We start from the raw sequence: 14,653 nt of genomic DNA on the forward strand, positions 1-14,653 counted from the left end.
GAGAAAATCTTAAAAGCAGCAAGAGAAAAGGAGACAGTTACCTACAAAGGAGTTCCCATCAGACTGTCAGCTGATTTCTCAAAAGAAACCTTACAGGCAAGAAGGGGCTGGAAAGAAGTATTCCAAATCATGAAAGGCAAGGACCTAATCCAAGATTACTCTATCCAGCAAAGCTTTCATTTAGAATGGAAGGGCAGATAAAGTGCTTCTCAGATAAGGTCAAGTTAAAGGAGTTCATCATCACCAAGCTCTTACTATATGGAATATTAAAGGCACTTATCTAAGAAAAAAGAATGTAAAAAATGTGAACAATAAAATGACAATAAACTCATAACTATTAACAAATGAACCTAAAAGAAAAGAAAAATCAACAAAAACAAAAACTAAGCAAACAGCCAGAACAGTAACAGAATCAGAGAAATGGACATCACACAGGGAGTTCAGTGGGGAGGGAGAAGGGAAGAACAGGGGGAGAAAATGTACAGGAAAAAGAAGCATAATTAGTAGGCATAAAATTGATAGGGAGAGATAAAAATGGTATAGGAAACAGAGGACTCAAAGAACTTCTATGTACAACCCATGGACATGAGCTAAGGTGGGGGGAATGCTGGAGGGTTAGGGGAGCAGGGTGGAGGGGGGATAATGGGGGAAAATTGGGAAAACTGTAATAGCATAATCAATAAAAAATACTTTTAAAAAGTTAATGGAATCAATTCTTTTCTCTATGTTGTTATTTTATCAATGCAATATAGCTAGAGTCATTTGTTTTATTATTGAATTTTAATTTTGGAGTTTGCTTCTTTCCATCCCTTTTAATTTAATTTAATTTAATTTTCCAGGTATATAAGACATTCAAACACTCCCATACCCATTCCCAACACCTCAGTCCCACCCCTTCTGCTTCATTATAGGTTTTATTAATTTCTGCTTTATCCTTATTGTGTTTCTTTTGCAACACATACACACACACACACACACATACACACATTTTGCCTTCTTTCTGGGCAAAGGATAACCTGCTATACATGTTTTTGTATCTTGCCTCTTTTACCAATATATCCTAGCAGTTCCTCTAAATCCATTCATAGGTCTTCTTTGTTCATTTTCATGTATCAGCAGATATTTTCAAAGGCATATTCATGACATAGGACTTTGGAAAACAGGAACCATTGACCTGGCACTAAAATGGAAGATTTTTTTAAGGGGGCACAGAGGCAGGTGCCTTTATTGGGGGCCATGGGTTGACTGGCTTCACTCAAAGGCCATGCTCTTGATCTTGAAGTCACCCTCTGCTGCCAGGTAGTTGATGGCCTCCAGGTTGAGGCAGTTGGGGAACTTGAATGTGTATCCATGTGGCAGCTTGAGGGTCAGGTCTGCTCGGTCAAAGGAGATGGGCACCTCCGTGGCACTTCCAGGCGGGAAGGGGAAGTCAGGCCCTGCTGCTCCACCCCTAGGCCTGCTGTCCTTGCTGTTCCACACAGCGGTGCTGGTGTCCCCATATATACTGAAGTGAGGGTTGAAGTATAGGCAACTGTTGTTGCCATCTGTGCCCAGGTTCAGCATGAAGCTCTTGACCTTGGGTCCACCTCACTGTGTACCCTCAGGCACTCCCCAGGTTGATGGCAACCAGACCACAAGCCATGACTGAGGACAGGAGGGTGGCCCTGGGGACTGCAGCTTCCACTGTCGGTAGACCACGTGAGGGTGTAATGGAAGACTTTTAAGTTCGGAATAGACTAGAGACCAAGCAAGCTGGAGGGATGACATGACTTATCCATGCAGACGATGTGGGGCTGCACTGCCCAGGTTCCCCTTCGGACTGAGGAGCAAATCCCAGCCGTCAGGAGTGCCCTGGCTAAGCATGCTGCTGGTGCTCCCCACGGGGCCTGCACTGGCCTGGAAAGAGCTGACTCAGTGAAGATCCCATTCCTCACTGAGGTGAGCCTGCATTCAAACACAGGCTTGTCCCAACTTAGGACCACTCTGAAGGGCCACTCAGCTCCAGAGCCCTTGTTATGATGGCATCCAGGCCCAACTTCCTTCTCTGCCCAGGCCTGCTTCCTCCCACCCCTGGTGTTGACCTCAAGGCATGTCCTAGTAAACCTACTACCCATTGACCTCCATCTGAGGATCTGCTGTCTGGGGAGCCCAGCCTGAGATTCCCAGGGGCATCGCTCATCAAATCCTCTGACAAAAACTCTGCTACGTTGCACTATATCATATCCACTTTTAATTCCTTATTGATGTAGTTAACTATCAAGAACACTGGTGCCACTAGTCAAACTTTCTGGGGAAAAGCAAAAGACAAGTACCACATGATTTCACTTATATGTGTAATCTAATGGACAAAATAACAAACAAAACAGAAACAGACTCATAGATACAAAGAACATACTGACAGTTGTCAGTAGGGAGGGAGGTTTAATTCCTGGGTGAAAAAGATGAAGGAATTAAGAAAAAAACTCATAGACACATACAACAGAATGGTGGTTACCAGAAGGAAAAGGGGGTGAAAGGAGGTAGAAGAAGGTAAAGGAAGGATAAATGGTGATGGAAGGAAACTTTACTTTGGGTGGTGAATACACAATACAATGTATGAATGATGTTTTACAGATTTGTACACATGAAACCTATATAATTTTATTAACCTATATCACCCCAATAAATTCAATTTAAAAAGTCCCTATCTTTAGAGTTTCTTACCATCAAAGATAAATACTCTTTTTTTGTTTGTTTTATTTGAAACACAATGCAGGCCCTGGCCACATACCTCAGTTGATTAGTGTCATCCAGATACACCAAGGCTGCTTGTTTGACTCCCAGTCAGGGCACATACAAGAATCAACCAATGAATGCATAAATAAATAGAATAACAAATTAATCTCCCTCTCCCTTCCTCTCTCTCTAAAATAAAAACAAACAAAAAACCCATAGTGCAAACAGAAATTTGCTAAGATCTCTCAGCCCTTTGTGATCTGGATAAGATTGGCTTGAAGCCCCATTTCACGTGCTGTGGAAATCTACAAGATATCTGAAAATTCTCAAAGTGCTTATATTCTTAGAACAATTCTGGCTCGGGCTTCTGCTTCTACATGTGCTGCCTGGCACATAGTAGGTGCTCAATAAACTTTATTGTGTGTTAGTCAAGCAGCTCTCCTTTCTTCCAGGAATAATGTCCTCTTCCTTGGGGAAATAGTTTCCTTCCTCCATCGCTTTCCATGCTACAGTATGAGCCAAATCAGAATGGCTATCTTTTTATAAGCCACCATGATTGACCCAGGGATGAGCACATGACCTGAGCCAAGCCAATGAGAACCTCTTCCAGAGAATATAAAAACTAGAACTAAGGAAAAAAAGGTCTTTTCCTCTCTGGTGGCAACACTTTGAGGGTAAGAGCCTGCAAGTGCTGGTGGCCCCATCCCCTGCTGAGTGTACTAGGGAGAAATGAAGCCAGCACCTAACGATTAAGAGAAAGATCTCATGATGTTTGAGTCCCTGCATATCACAGTCTCTGAGGCCTGCTCTACCTTCTCCTTTTGCAGAGTGTGAACTGAAAAATGACATAATTATCAGTGCAGCCAGCCAACTTACTTGCTCCAAAGAAAAGGATGATGATAAGTGGCAATACTTGTAGTGCAAAAAAAATGTAGAATTAGAAAATAACCCATTAGAGAATAAGTTGGAAACAGCACAGTAGGTGAAGAGGGGTTGTCAGATTAAGAATTTCTACCATGTCCGTTGAGAGGTTGAGAGGGAGCGGCTGAGGGGTGCAGGGATTGAGCAAAAAAGAGAAAGAACTCATGGACACGGACAACAGTGTGGTGATGGAGGAGGATGGGCGATGGGTAGAGGTGGAAGCGGGTGTAAGGGGGATAAATGGTAGTGTAAAAAAGTATAATAAAAAATAAACTACTAAAAAAAGAATTTCTACTGTGCTCCACAGTTCATTTGTGGGGTGTTCAAAGGCAGCCTGTAGCTGGAGGGCACATCCTTCTCCTCACGCCCCCTCTGCCCTGTACCCACCAGCAGAACACGTGATTCCAAAAACCCCATGATCTTTCCTCCAGAAGAGAGACCCATAGAAGGGTATTCGCTGGTTCCTCCTATCTGATCTCAACTCTACAAACCTCTGTAAATACAGTAGGAAGCCTGGAGACCTCCTTTACTGAATACTTACCAAGAAGCCTTTAAAAAGCTAGGTGAGTTTCTTTTATTGACTTCCTAAAGAATAGTGACCTTAGAGTTAGAATGTCCTTAAATTGGTTGTCCACTTGTCCACACAGTTGGTTTCATCCAATAATCACAAACCCCTAATTTCCTGTGCCAGAGCTTTGGGAAGTGGGGGTTTTATATTTTACAAACTATTAACATTGTTTTCTCTTTCTTTTACTGGAAGGAAAAGAAAAGGTCTAGCTTATCCTTAAATATCAGAGGAAGAAGACCTTTGTTTCAGTGGAATGAATTTGCAAGTCCTTCCTCTTTGGGGATTCTAGACAGAACAGTTCACTGAAATGATGGACATGACGTATGATTTATGAGAGCCAACCTTCCGATTTCAACCCCTCCCCAGAGGTGTTGTTCAAAAAGTTCCCACCTAAACTCTCTCCATCCTGGGGCCTGTGAGCTCATGCAGAGGAAAGGCCGTCTACCATCACAGCCAGGTCAGACGGGTCTTCCTGGACCAGGGGCACAGCTCCAGCTGGGTAAGTCACTGTGGGGTCTGGATTGTGGGCACTTTCCCAGTGATGAAGCTTCAAAATCCTCCAGGATTCGAGATGAAATGTCAACTCAGCTGCCTAAGGGAGATCAAGAAGAAATGGAAAACTCCTCTTTAAACACCAAACATTAGAGCATAATATTAACTTTCAAAAAATAAATTCCATGAGCTTCACTTTCTACATCCACAAAATAAAAATGAGATAATATCTACTTCACACTGGTATTTTGCTCAGGGAATGCTAATTGAGTGAGTGAATCACTGAACTAATTAATTTGCTGAAAACATGAGTCAGAGCCCTGGGTTACAAGCAAAAGAAACTCCATATGATTAACATAAGAAGAAAGGGAGTCTACAGGCAAGATATCGGGGAGCTCACCCGCTGGCCAGAAAGCAGAAGAGCCAGCCTGGGAATGCGGGCTAAATCCAAGGCAGCAGGAAGACAGCCAAGGTCTCGCCACAGAAACAGTCTCTTTGGCTGCAGCTGCTGGCGCTCCACCCTGTGCCGCCCCATGCACCCATGCAACTGTTCCCTCAGAAGAGGTGGACGTGCCCTGGCCGGCGTGGCGCAGTTGGTCAGGTTTCGTCCCGCGAAGTGAAGGGCCGCCTGTGCAATTCCCCTGGTTGGGGTGCGTGTGGGAGGCAAGAGATTGATGTCAATGTTTCTCTCCCTCTCTCCCTCCCTCCCTTCTCCTCTCTCTGAAAAATAAGATTTTTTTAAAAGGCAGAAATTGGTCCCATTCTGCAAACCTTGTAAAATGTCTTAATATAACTATAAAGAAATTATTGCAATTTGAAACAACTATCTCGTTCACAGTCTGAGGAACTCGTTTCAAATTCAGTCTATACCTGCACACCTGCTTCTGCCAAGGATGTATGCCCTCTTACAGGTTAGATCTCAGTCCAAAAAACAAATGAACAAATGGACAAATGTGCAGACAGACAGACAATCTATTTTTTAAAATAGCTGAAGAAAAATAAGTGTCACGCGCCTGACTTGAGCAGATGAGAAATACTAAGACAATGAATTTAAGATATCTGGCGCCCATGACTTGGAGGAAAATGTGATGGATTATGTAGTTTTAATTTCCCTTTTCACACCAGAATTTTATCTACAGAGACAAATGTTTTCTGGCGATAATCTTATGCAAAACGTTTTCATTTGAGTTTTATATGAAAAGTGTTACATGAGATACTAGACAGTATCCCTAGTTAGGGTTTCCAAACACAGAAAGCCTTCAAAATGCATCAAGTTCCTGTGAAGTAGTTTGTGAAGGCAAATTTACCTCAGAAATGTTGCTCCCCATCACGATGGAGACAGGGCCCAGGTGCACTGGCTCCCCCAGTGTTGTTCCCAGTTGTGGCCTGGAGAGTCCGGACACACACCCGGTGGGGCCGCCCTTCTCCCGTGCCAGATGTGTTCAATAAAGCATGTGGCTCTGGTGCAGTGTGCCCCCTCGAATGAATGAGCCAACCTCCAAACCCGCTTCCTGGGTGTTGCATGTCTCCAACAGGTGTCGGGGGGCGGGCAGACTGGCACCTCCTTCTGGAAGGTTCACCTCCAGTGTGTGCTCTTCTAGCCCAGACAGCAGCAAGGGCCTCAGCAGTGGAGGGGGGGGGGGGTAGTATCCGCAGATGGAAAGGCTGCAGCTTCTTTTTCTCCTTTTTCTGAAAGAAGCTCAGAGATGTCTCCAACTCTGGAACAGTAACACAACCTGAGAGGCAGCCTTCCAGCAACAGGGATGCGTGGCAGAAATTGCATCGTCCAGGGGGAGAATGACATTAGGAGTTAAGAGGTAAATCCTGGGTTGTTGGTTTGCACAGGAGAGAGTTGGGGGAAGCGGTTAGAGCTGGGAAACAACAGTGGATGTGAATGCTTACGAAAGCAGCCAAAATGCAGGAAGCCTCAACTTCATTCCAAAGGAAGATTTGAGGCAGGTTTTTTTTCCATTTTAGGAAGGAATCAGATGAAGACAAAAATAAAATTAGGTTTGTATGATGAAGTTGAGTGCTTTTCTGGAAATGCATGCCACCTGGTCCCGTGGCAGCCGGATGAGCCCTGTGAGGAGGAGAAGCCACTCCACTCTTCTCCCCACCCCTACATTCCGCCATCTACCTTAACTCTCCCTGCGCCCTCTGTGGCAGCACACCCAGGGAACAGGCTGTGGACCCCATCCACACTTGCCACAACCCTCCCCCCCCCCAGGAACCCCACTCTCAGGCTAGGCCAGGTGCCCCTTCTCATTCGATAACTTTCATCCAGCGTGGGGATGAGGGTGAGGGGCTTGGGACAGATCCTGGCAGGAATGAGGAGCCTCGGGTGGAGAGGGAATTTGAATTCCTGGGTCTATTCTAGGGAAGCTCCGTCCTGTGATATAAATAGAGGACAGAAGGCAGCCCCTCCCGGTCAGGGGCTGGGAAGTAAGATCTGGAATTTTTTCCTTCAATTTGCAAGTGATAATAATGTCCCTGGGGCTAACATCTGGATAACAGAGCACACAAGCCCACAGCATTTGACTGTTTCACCAGCACGATGACAAATGTGATTATCTCGATTCTGTAGGCCCAGAAACCCAGCCCTGGGAAAGTGAAATGAGTTCCTTTAAAAAGTAGCAAAAAGCAAAAGAGAAATTTGTAGGATCTCTGCTCCTACAATGTACGTCAGTGATAAAACAACCCATGAACTTCAGCAGTTATTTCAGAGGATAGAGAATTAACACAATGAGAAGAATAATACAAAGAAAAAAAGATTTACCTGTGCAAAAGCAATCCCACTTAAATCCCCCGACGTGAACTAATACTGTGGAACTCAGTGTGATGATGGCCATGATGAACCATGTCTGACTAATACATTTCTTACAAGTTTTATTTGATTATTATACTCTAATAAGATCTACACACTTATGATATTTTCACAAATTATGCACTTCACGGTGTCTGCTTACAACATTCTTAGGTTCTCTGTGAGATTAAGGTACTCAATTATTTGAGTTTGCAGGGCGGTGGCGGGGAAGGCTTCTTGGGCTCACAGCACTTCACAGGATAAGGTGAAAAACAAATATAAAGACATGGTCTTTGCTCCAAATCGACTCTGCATTTCAAACAAGAACAATAGCATCACAGGAGACAAATTGGCGTCTTTATATTTTGGTCTCTACAATTCAATTACCAAAAGGGAGGCTCTCAGCACACACATGAAAAAAAAAGGCAGGGTGGGTAGATGGTAAGGATTTAGCTTACGTACACTACCACCAGGTGGAGGCAGAGTGCCATGGGCCGTGGCGTCTGAAAGGGTAGGCAGGCTATTTGCTAAAATTAGATTGTGGTTCTGGGTTCAAACTCTACACATTTACAATCACATTTTTTCTATTTCTTACTTATTAGAAATATTTACTGAAATAGCAAGATGCGAGCAAGCTATACACATTTTTAATAGCTCTTTAGACTATTGTTATGTCTTTCTCTTCAATCTCTTAAGATTCCTTTTTTCATAAATACCTTCAAAGAAAATTATTGGCAACATAAGGAGTTGGTTTACAGCAACTCCTTATGTTGCTTCAGTGTGAAATTTCCCCAAATCTCTGGTTGTGTTTGTTTGGCAAAAAACCTTCCATAGCTCAGTTGGAGGCTATGACCCTCTCCCCACCCCTTCTCTGGCTCATGGAAGAAAGAACACTGAAGAGTTTGCAGGGCGGTGGTGGGGAAGGCGCCATCAGGGAACCAACTGCCCTGTTGGTTTGCCCAAGACCATCCTGGTTTTAGCACTGAAAGTCCCACACCTTGGAAAAACCCCTTAGTCCCAAGAAAACGAAAAGAAAAATGTAACTTCCCAGTTCAGATGCTCTGCGCCAAGACCTTCATTTCTTGTCATGAGGAGGGAATAAAGCAAAACACCCCACCATTTGCTGAACCGCACAGATCCCATGTCTAGGGGCCCTCCTTTAGCATGAGCTCTGCGGTCAGGTCAGAGCGTGCTTTGTGTTTTACATGGAGGCAGATGTACAGCCCGGGTGCCTGTGTGCAGGGGAAGGGGCGATCAGAGCAGGTGGTCAGCCATTTCGAGCAAGCAGACTGGGCCTCGAAGTCTCTCAGTTCATCACACCCACCTCCCAGGCTGACCGTTGAGGCCTCCGAGGAGGCTGCCCTGCAGGTGGAAAGGAAGTGGGAAGGAAATCGGCCCCAGCTGATAGAGGATGCAGACTCGGAAGTAAAGGCTCCCAGGAGGGATATATTTAGCCCAGTCTGTTAATAGCTGACCCCCTTGGATCTCCTCAGAAATGTAGCCGGGAGAGCTTCTGACAGCGAGTCAGGAGTGAAATGACAAAAACAGGCTTATAACTTGACAAGAAAAATATCTTTAAGGAAATGACCCCCCAAAAGGACAACTCTATGGGGATTAGATGAAAATGTTAATGTTATTCTTTGAATTGCTTCCTTGGGCAGTTTATATTCTTTATATTTGTTTTCTGTAGGCTTTCATGCAATTGGTTCAACACTAACTCAGTTTTTCTTTTGGACAAGTGTTCTTTGTCAAGTTCATGTTCTCGGGCAAACAGTACCAAGTCCTGCTCCATACACCTGTCACCTGCCAGGACGTATTAATAAAGAAACCAATGAAATGTGGTAATGTTCTTAAAAATCAAGATCTGGTAAGAATCACCTCCAAGCCCTCCAAATAAACTAGAGCTGCTGACCTCAGAGACATTGTCCTTGTAGGATGGCAGGGCTATCCTGCCCGAGACCCCAAATGGGGACAGACAGTGAACAAAGGCTACACAATGGCACAGACACCATTAGAAAACATTTATTATGGGACCTGAGGCTGCGGAACTGAAGACAGCTGAGAAATGTGGTTGGGTCCTTAACTTGACAATGAATAAGCAGGCTCTAATTTACATTTCACGGGTGTGAGCGGCCATATATTATGTAAATAGCTGTAGGTCCCTTTAAGGAAAGAAATGGTGCGAAAACAAAGCCCGTTTGTACTACTGACTGAGGCCTACCTTGATCTGGAGAGAATAAAGGGAAGGTCAGCTGGATAGAGTTGCCAGATAAAATACAGCACACCCAGTGACATTTTAAAATGTCAGATAAACAATGAAAACATGTTGGTATGAGTATGTCCAAAAATATTGTCTAGGATATACCAAAAGACCTATCCATCCTTTATCTGAGTTCAAATTTAACTGGCTGTTCTGTGTTTTTACTTGCTGAATCTGGTAATCCTACACCTGGGAACAAAAAAGGAAAGGAGTGAGAGGGGGAGAGGAGTGTCGTCATCACTGAGGCAGAGGAGCAGGAAGTTGGCAATGCCCCGGGGAGGTGGGGAAGCTCTCACAGGGAGAGAGCCCAGGAGCACGCCAAGAAGAAAGGCTGGACTCCCCAGTGCAGCCTCCCAGGAACCCGCCCAAAAAGCCTCAAAGCTTCCAGCTTGCCCTGTTTCTGTTGGACTGGACAATCAGACCCTGAAAACTATTTTACTGGCTGTGATGGGGCATCTAATGTTTCCTTTTATTTGGTGCAAGACCAGTCTTTTGAAAGGGGCAGCAAAATTCTTCTGATTAGAGGCCCACTTGAATCAAAGCAAAGAGGAGAGGGGGTTTGGGAGGGGGGAGTTATAAATCCAGGAAGATGGAAGAGCAGGAGGGAATACAGGAAACAAAATGCAGCTGATATTTGGAAGGTGGTGAGCAGGTGGGTGGGTGCAGGAGGTTAACAGCTCTCCTGTGGAAAGCTCACGGAGCTTTTGGGTCCCTAAGTTCAGAGAAGCCAGGAGTGCCAGAGAAAGGGAAGTGGGATTTGTCACGGAAGAGTGGAAACCAACAGCCCCCCAGCCCCTCACCAGTGGGGTGTCCCTGGGCCAGGAGATCAGAGGGTTGTTCTCTGCAGAAACTAAAAAGGAGAGGCATCAGTCTTTGAAAACCCAGGTACACCAAAGGATAGGAGAGAGGCATCTGGGCTGGAGTAGCAGGAGAGACTGAAAGTCTGCCAGTGACTGGAGCCCAGGCCCCTTCCTCTGCCCTGGACACAGGCAAGGCTGCACCCAGCCCCAGGCAGGGGACAGGAAGCTTCCTCCCCAGAGAAAGGGAGTGGCTTCGGAGCCAGGACACCCACAGGCCACCTCCCCCTGCCCCAGTCACAAACGTAACTCAGAGAGCTTCCAGTTCGTTTACTGATGCCATAATTTTAACTACAGACAGACAACCAAGCATCTTCAATCATGGGAGGAAATTTCCCACCTTTTCCTCAAAGTCCCTTTCTCTCCCCTGAAAGAACAAAATATGCAGAAAAAGAAAAAAGAAAGAGAAAGAAACTAGGTGAATAAATAATAATGTCAAATATAGGTAAAAAAAATTTACCTTCTAATTAGGAAGTTAAGAAGATATCACATATTCTCGCTCCCCCACAAAAAGAACAGAATGTGATTGAGATGAAACAACTGCAAAACAAAAATAATCCTGAAAAATTTAAGCATGATACCAAAATAAAACTTCTCGAGGCTTAAAATATATAAAGAAAAGGGTATCTCTCATAAAGTAAAACAAAAAGACAAAGAAAGAAAAAACATAAAAGGCATAGAGAATCAGTTCAGAAGAGCCAATATTCACATAATGGACTTGCCAGAAAATCGAGAAAACAAAGGGAAGGAAACTATCAAAAAATGACCTTGAAATCTTTATAGAACTGAATGGTAACAGCTAACATTTTCTGAGTGTTTACTGTGTGTTTTGTAAGTGTTAATTCATAGACACCTCCTAATAACCCTGAGGCAGCAACCATGATTATCCCTATTCCATGTTACTGGTTGGCAAACTGAAGCACAGAGAGGTTAGGTAATTTGCCCAGTGCCCTAGGGCCAGCAGGGCCAGAACCAGGATTCAAACCCAGAGTTCAGCTCCAGAGCTGAAACTCTTGAACTCAACATGTCTTATGTGTCTGAAACTGAGCCAAAGGCACTTACTTACTAATGCTTTATTGGGAGTAAAATCCCAGGAAAGCAGGAATGAGGACAAAGAGGAAGGAAGGCAGGAAATGAGGTAGCATAAATAGAAGAAAAGTTGCTCCCAACTGGTCATGGACTCTAACAAATGCAGCTGACATGGGAACATGCCAGGGATTCCTGGGGTCGGCGGCAAAGGATAAGTAGCATGACAGGTGAGACAGGGTCCTATGGAATCATGCCCATGAGTGACAGGAGGATTGGAACAGTAGCCACTGAGAGGCCGGCCAGCCAAGTAGGTGGTAACAGAGATAGAACTCAACAGTGATTGCAACCTCCCCTCTGGAACCTTGAAGTATGTGGGCTGGTGCCGGGTGATCTTCCCAGAGGGCCACCTGCAGACAGAAGCCAGACCTGTGAGGGGGACGCACACTTAAGTAAGCACAGCATACTTCACTATGCTGAGTCCCCAGAAGGGAACACTCAGGAGGACCGTGTAACACAGCAAAAACTTGTACCGAGTTTTTTGCCAGACACTGTTATGAATGCCACATTTAGTTATTCATTTTAACCCTCACAGCGGTGTCATGGGATTGCTCAGGATTTTACAGGCAAAGATACTAGCAGAGAAGGGGGGAGTTAGCAGCTTGGTCAGTGTCACAGCCGAGGGAGCCGGGCTTTGAGTCCGGACCACCCGACCTTGGTGTCAGCACACTGAACTGCCCAGAGCCCCCTCGATGACCAGCAAACAAATGAAACAGACCTCCTGAAAGGTGAAAATGTGGAACGCCAGGAGTGAAATGCTGACTCTAAAAGCTTCCAGGGGAACAAAACACAACAGAATGAGAATCAGGGTGGTATCAGTCTTTTCAACAGCCGGGTAAGAATGGAGCAATGACTTCAAAATATTAACCAATATAAATTTTCAGCCTAGAATTTTACATCCAGTCAAATTGTCAATCAAGTATGAGAACAGAATAAAGAGGTTTTCAGATGTTGTTTTGTTATATTTTTAAACAGCTATTTAAAAAAAAATTTAAGATTTTATTTATTTATTTTAGAGAGAAGGGAAGGGAGGGAGAAGGAGAAGAAGAGAAACATCAAGGTGTGAGACATGCTTGGATTGTTTGCCTCTCACACACCCCCAAATGGGGACCCAGCCTGCAACCCAGGCTTGTGCCCTGACTGGGAATCAAATTAGCGACCCTTCAGTTTACAGGCCAGCACTCAATCCACTGAGCCACACCAGCCAGGGCTAAAAAAAAACATTTATAACTATTTTGCATTAGTTTCAGGTGTACAGCACAGCAGATAGGCATTTATAGGAGTTAGACAGCGTTTCCTCTGATAATTCAAGTACCCATTGAAAGGATCAAGTCACCACCATTTGCTATGGTGGCACCATTTGCTGAGCAGGCCTGTGACCTTGTTAAACATGACTGCCATTTTACTCTTCTGAGCCTATGTCCCCAGGACTGGAAATTACTGGGAAGCAAGAATAGAACTAACCACTCCCGACAGCCCCAGGCAGAAGATAGCATTGGAACAAACTGCAGCCTCCTGTTACAACACCCCCCAGCAGCCCAGGGGCCTCACAACATCAACTCCCCGACCCTTTAAATCCAATTACAATCCAATAAAAACTCTAAGCCCCCACCCCTCAATGCTGGTACATCTCTCCACACCATGCCCCTCTCCTTTCTTGGAGAGTGAATAAAAACTTTACTCTCTACACTTTCTTCTCTTTGTGAATTCTTTCACAGCCCAAGTCACCGACCACCCTCACACCCATGGTATCATAGACAGTTATTATAATACTGTTACCATATTCACTGTGCTTTACCGTACTTCCCCAGGCCTATTTTGTAACTACCAGTTAGTACTCAATCCCATCACCTGTTCCACCCAGCACCCTGACACCTCTCCCCTCTGGCTTCTGTCAGTTCTCTTTATCTGTAAGCGGGTTAAACAGCCTTAATGACTGCTCCCTTCTCAGGCCCTTCCTCAATCTTCTCAGGCCACCAATTTATTTAGACACCTGCAAGCCCAAGCTGATAAAGTGAGCTTCCCTGTCTCTAGGCACAGTTGCCAAATCAAACAGGCAAAACTGGACTTTGGCTTGTGGGCTTCCTGGTCAGAGCTGGTTGTTCTGTTTCCAACCCGCCCCACCCACCCCCACTTTTTTTTTTTTGAGGGGTGGAGGGAGTATGAAAAAGAATCACCCAGGAAACTTGGTGAAAAGCAGAGGCCCAGATCTTGCTATACTTTGACAAGTCTAGCTCTCTGTGTTCTTTTTTTCTTTTTCTCAAAGTGAAAGCTTTTTGTGTTTCATCATTATAAATGAAGCTTTCTCTACCCCATTCTTTTGTTTGTTTGTTTTTTCAAATACCCTTTATTCAATTAAATTATTTCTTTTTACTCCCAGATTACTACTTGTTTATAATAACTGGATAACGTTTTTTGGCATCTATTAAGATTATTGCATGGTTTCCCTCTGTTCAACTGGTAATGTCAAAACAAATATAACTTTCTAATGTTAAAACCTTGCACTATTCAGGGAAACTGAACTTTGTCGATATGTGGTCATTTTTATGCTCTATTAAATTTGATTATCTTTTCTGTTTACTTAGGTTGGCATTTTAGCTATAAACTTCTAAGTACCGCTTTGCTTCATCCCAACTGTATTTTATTCTCATCCTCCACGCCCTCCCCTTTGATAACCATCAGCTTGTCCCCTACATCTATGGATCAGGCATGTTTAAATTCAGAAAACTGACTTTCCTTTATTAGAAAGTGACTGAAAAGGCAGCAGCAAGACAAAAAAGTAGACCAAGAAAGGAGGAGTTATGGCATATCCAAAACAATAAATCCAACCCAGAAAAGCTGTCAAGAGAAGGTCGCGTGTTGTCAACTGTGTGACGGGTCTAAAGAGCCACCAACATGCAAGGGAGCGGGAAGCGAAGAAGGGGCATCTGGGAAAAGAGTGAACTCCATAG

At 44.4% G+C, this 14,653-nt stretch overlaps 1 pseudogene; it reads right to left on the bottom strand.

Moving 5' to 3' along the window:
- Positions 1 to 669: 669 nt before the first annotated feature.
- LOC118501434 lies at positions 670 to 2,393 on the bottom strand (annotated as a pseudogene).
- Positions 2,394 to 14,653: the final 12,260 nt, after the last annotated feature.

Source organism: Phyllostomus discolor, chromosome 1 (assembly GCF_004126475.2).
Source record: "Phyllostomus discolor isolate MPI-MPIP mPhyDis1 chromosome 1, mPhyDis1.pri.v3, whole genome shotgun sequence".
NCBI classification, from domain to species: domain Eukaryota; kingdom Metazoa; phylum Chordata; class Mammalia; order Chiroptera; family Phyllostomidae; genus Phyllostomus; species Phyllostomus discolor.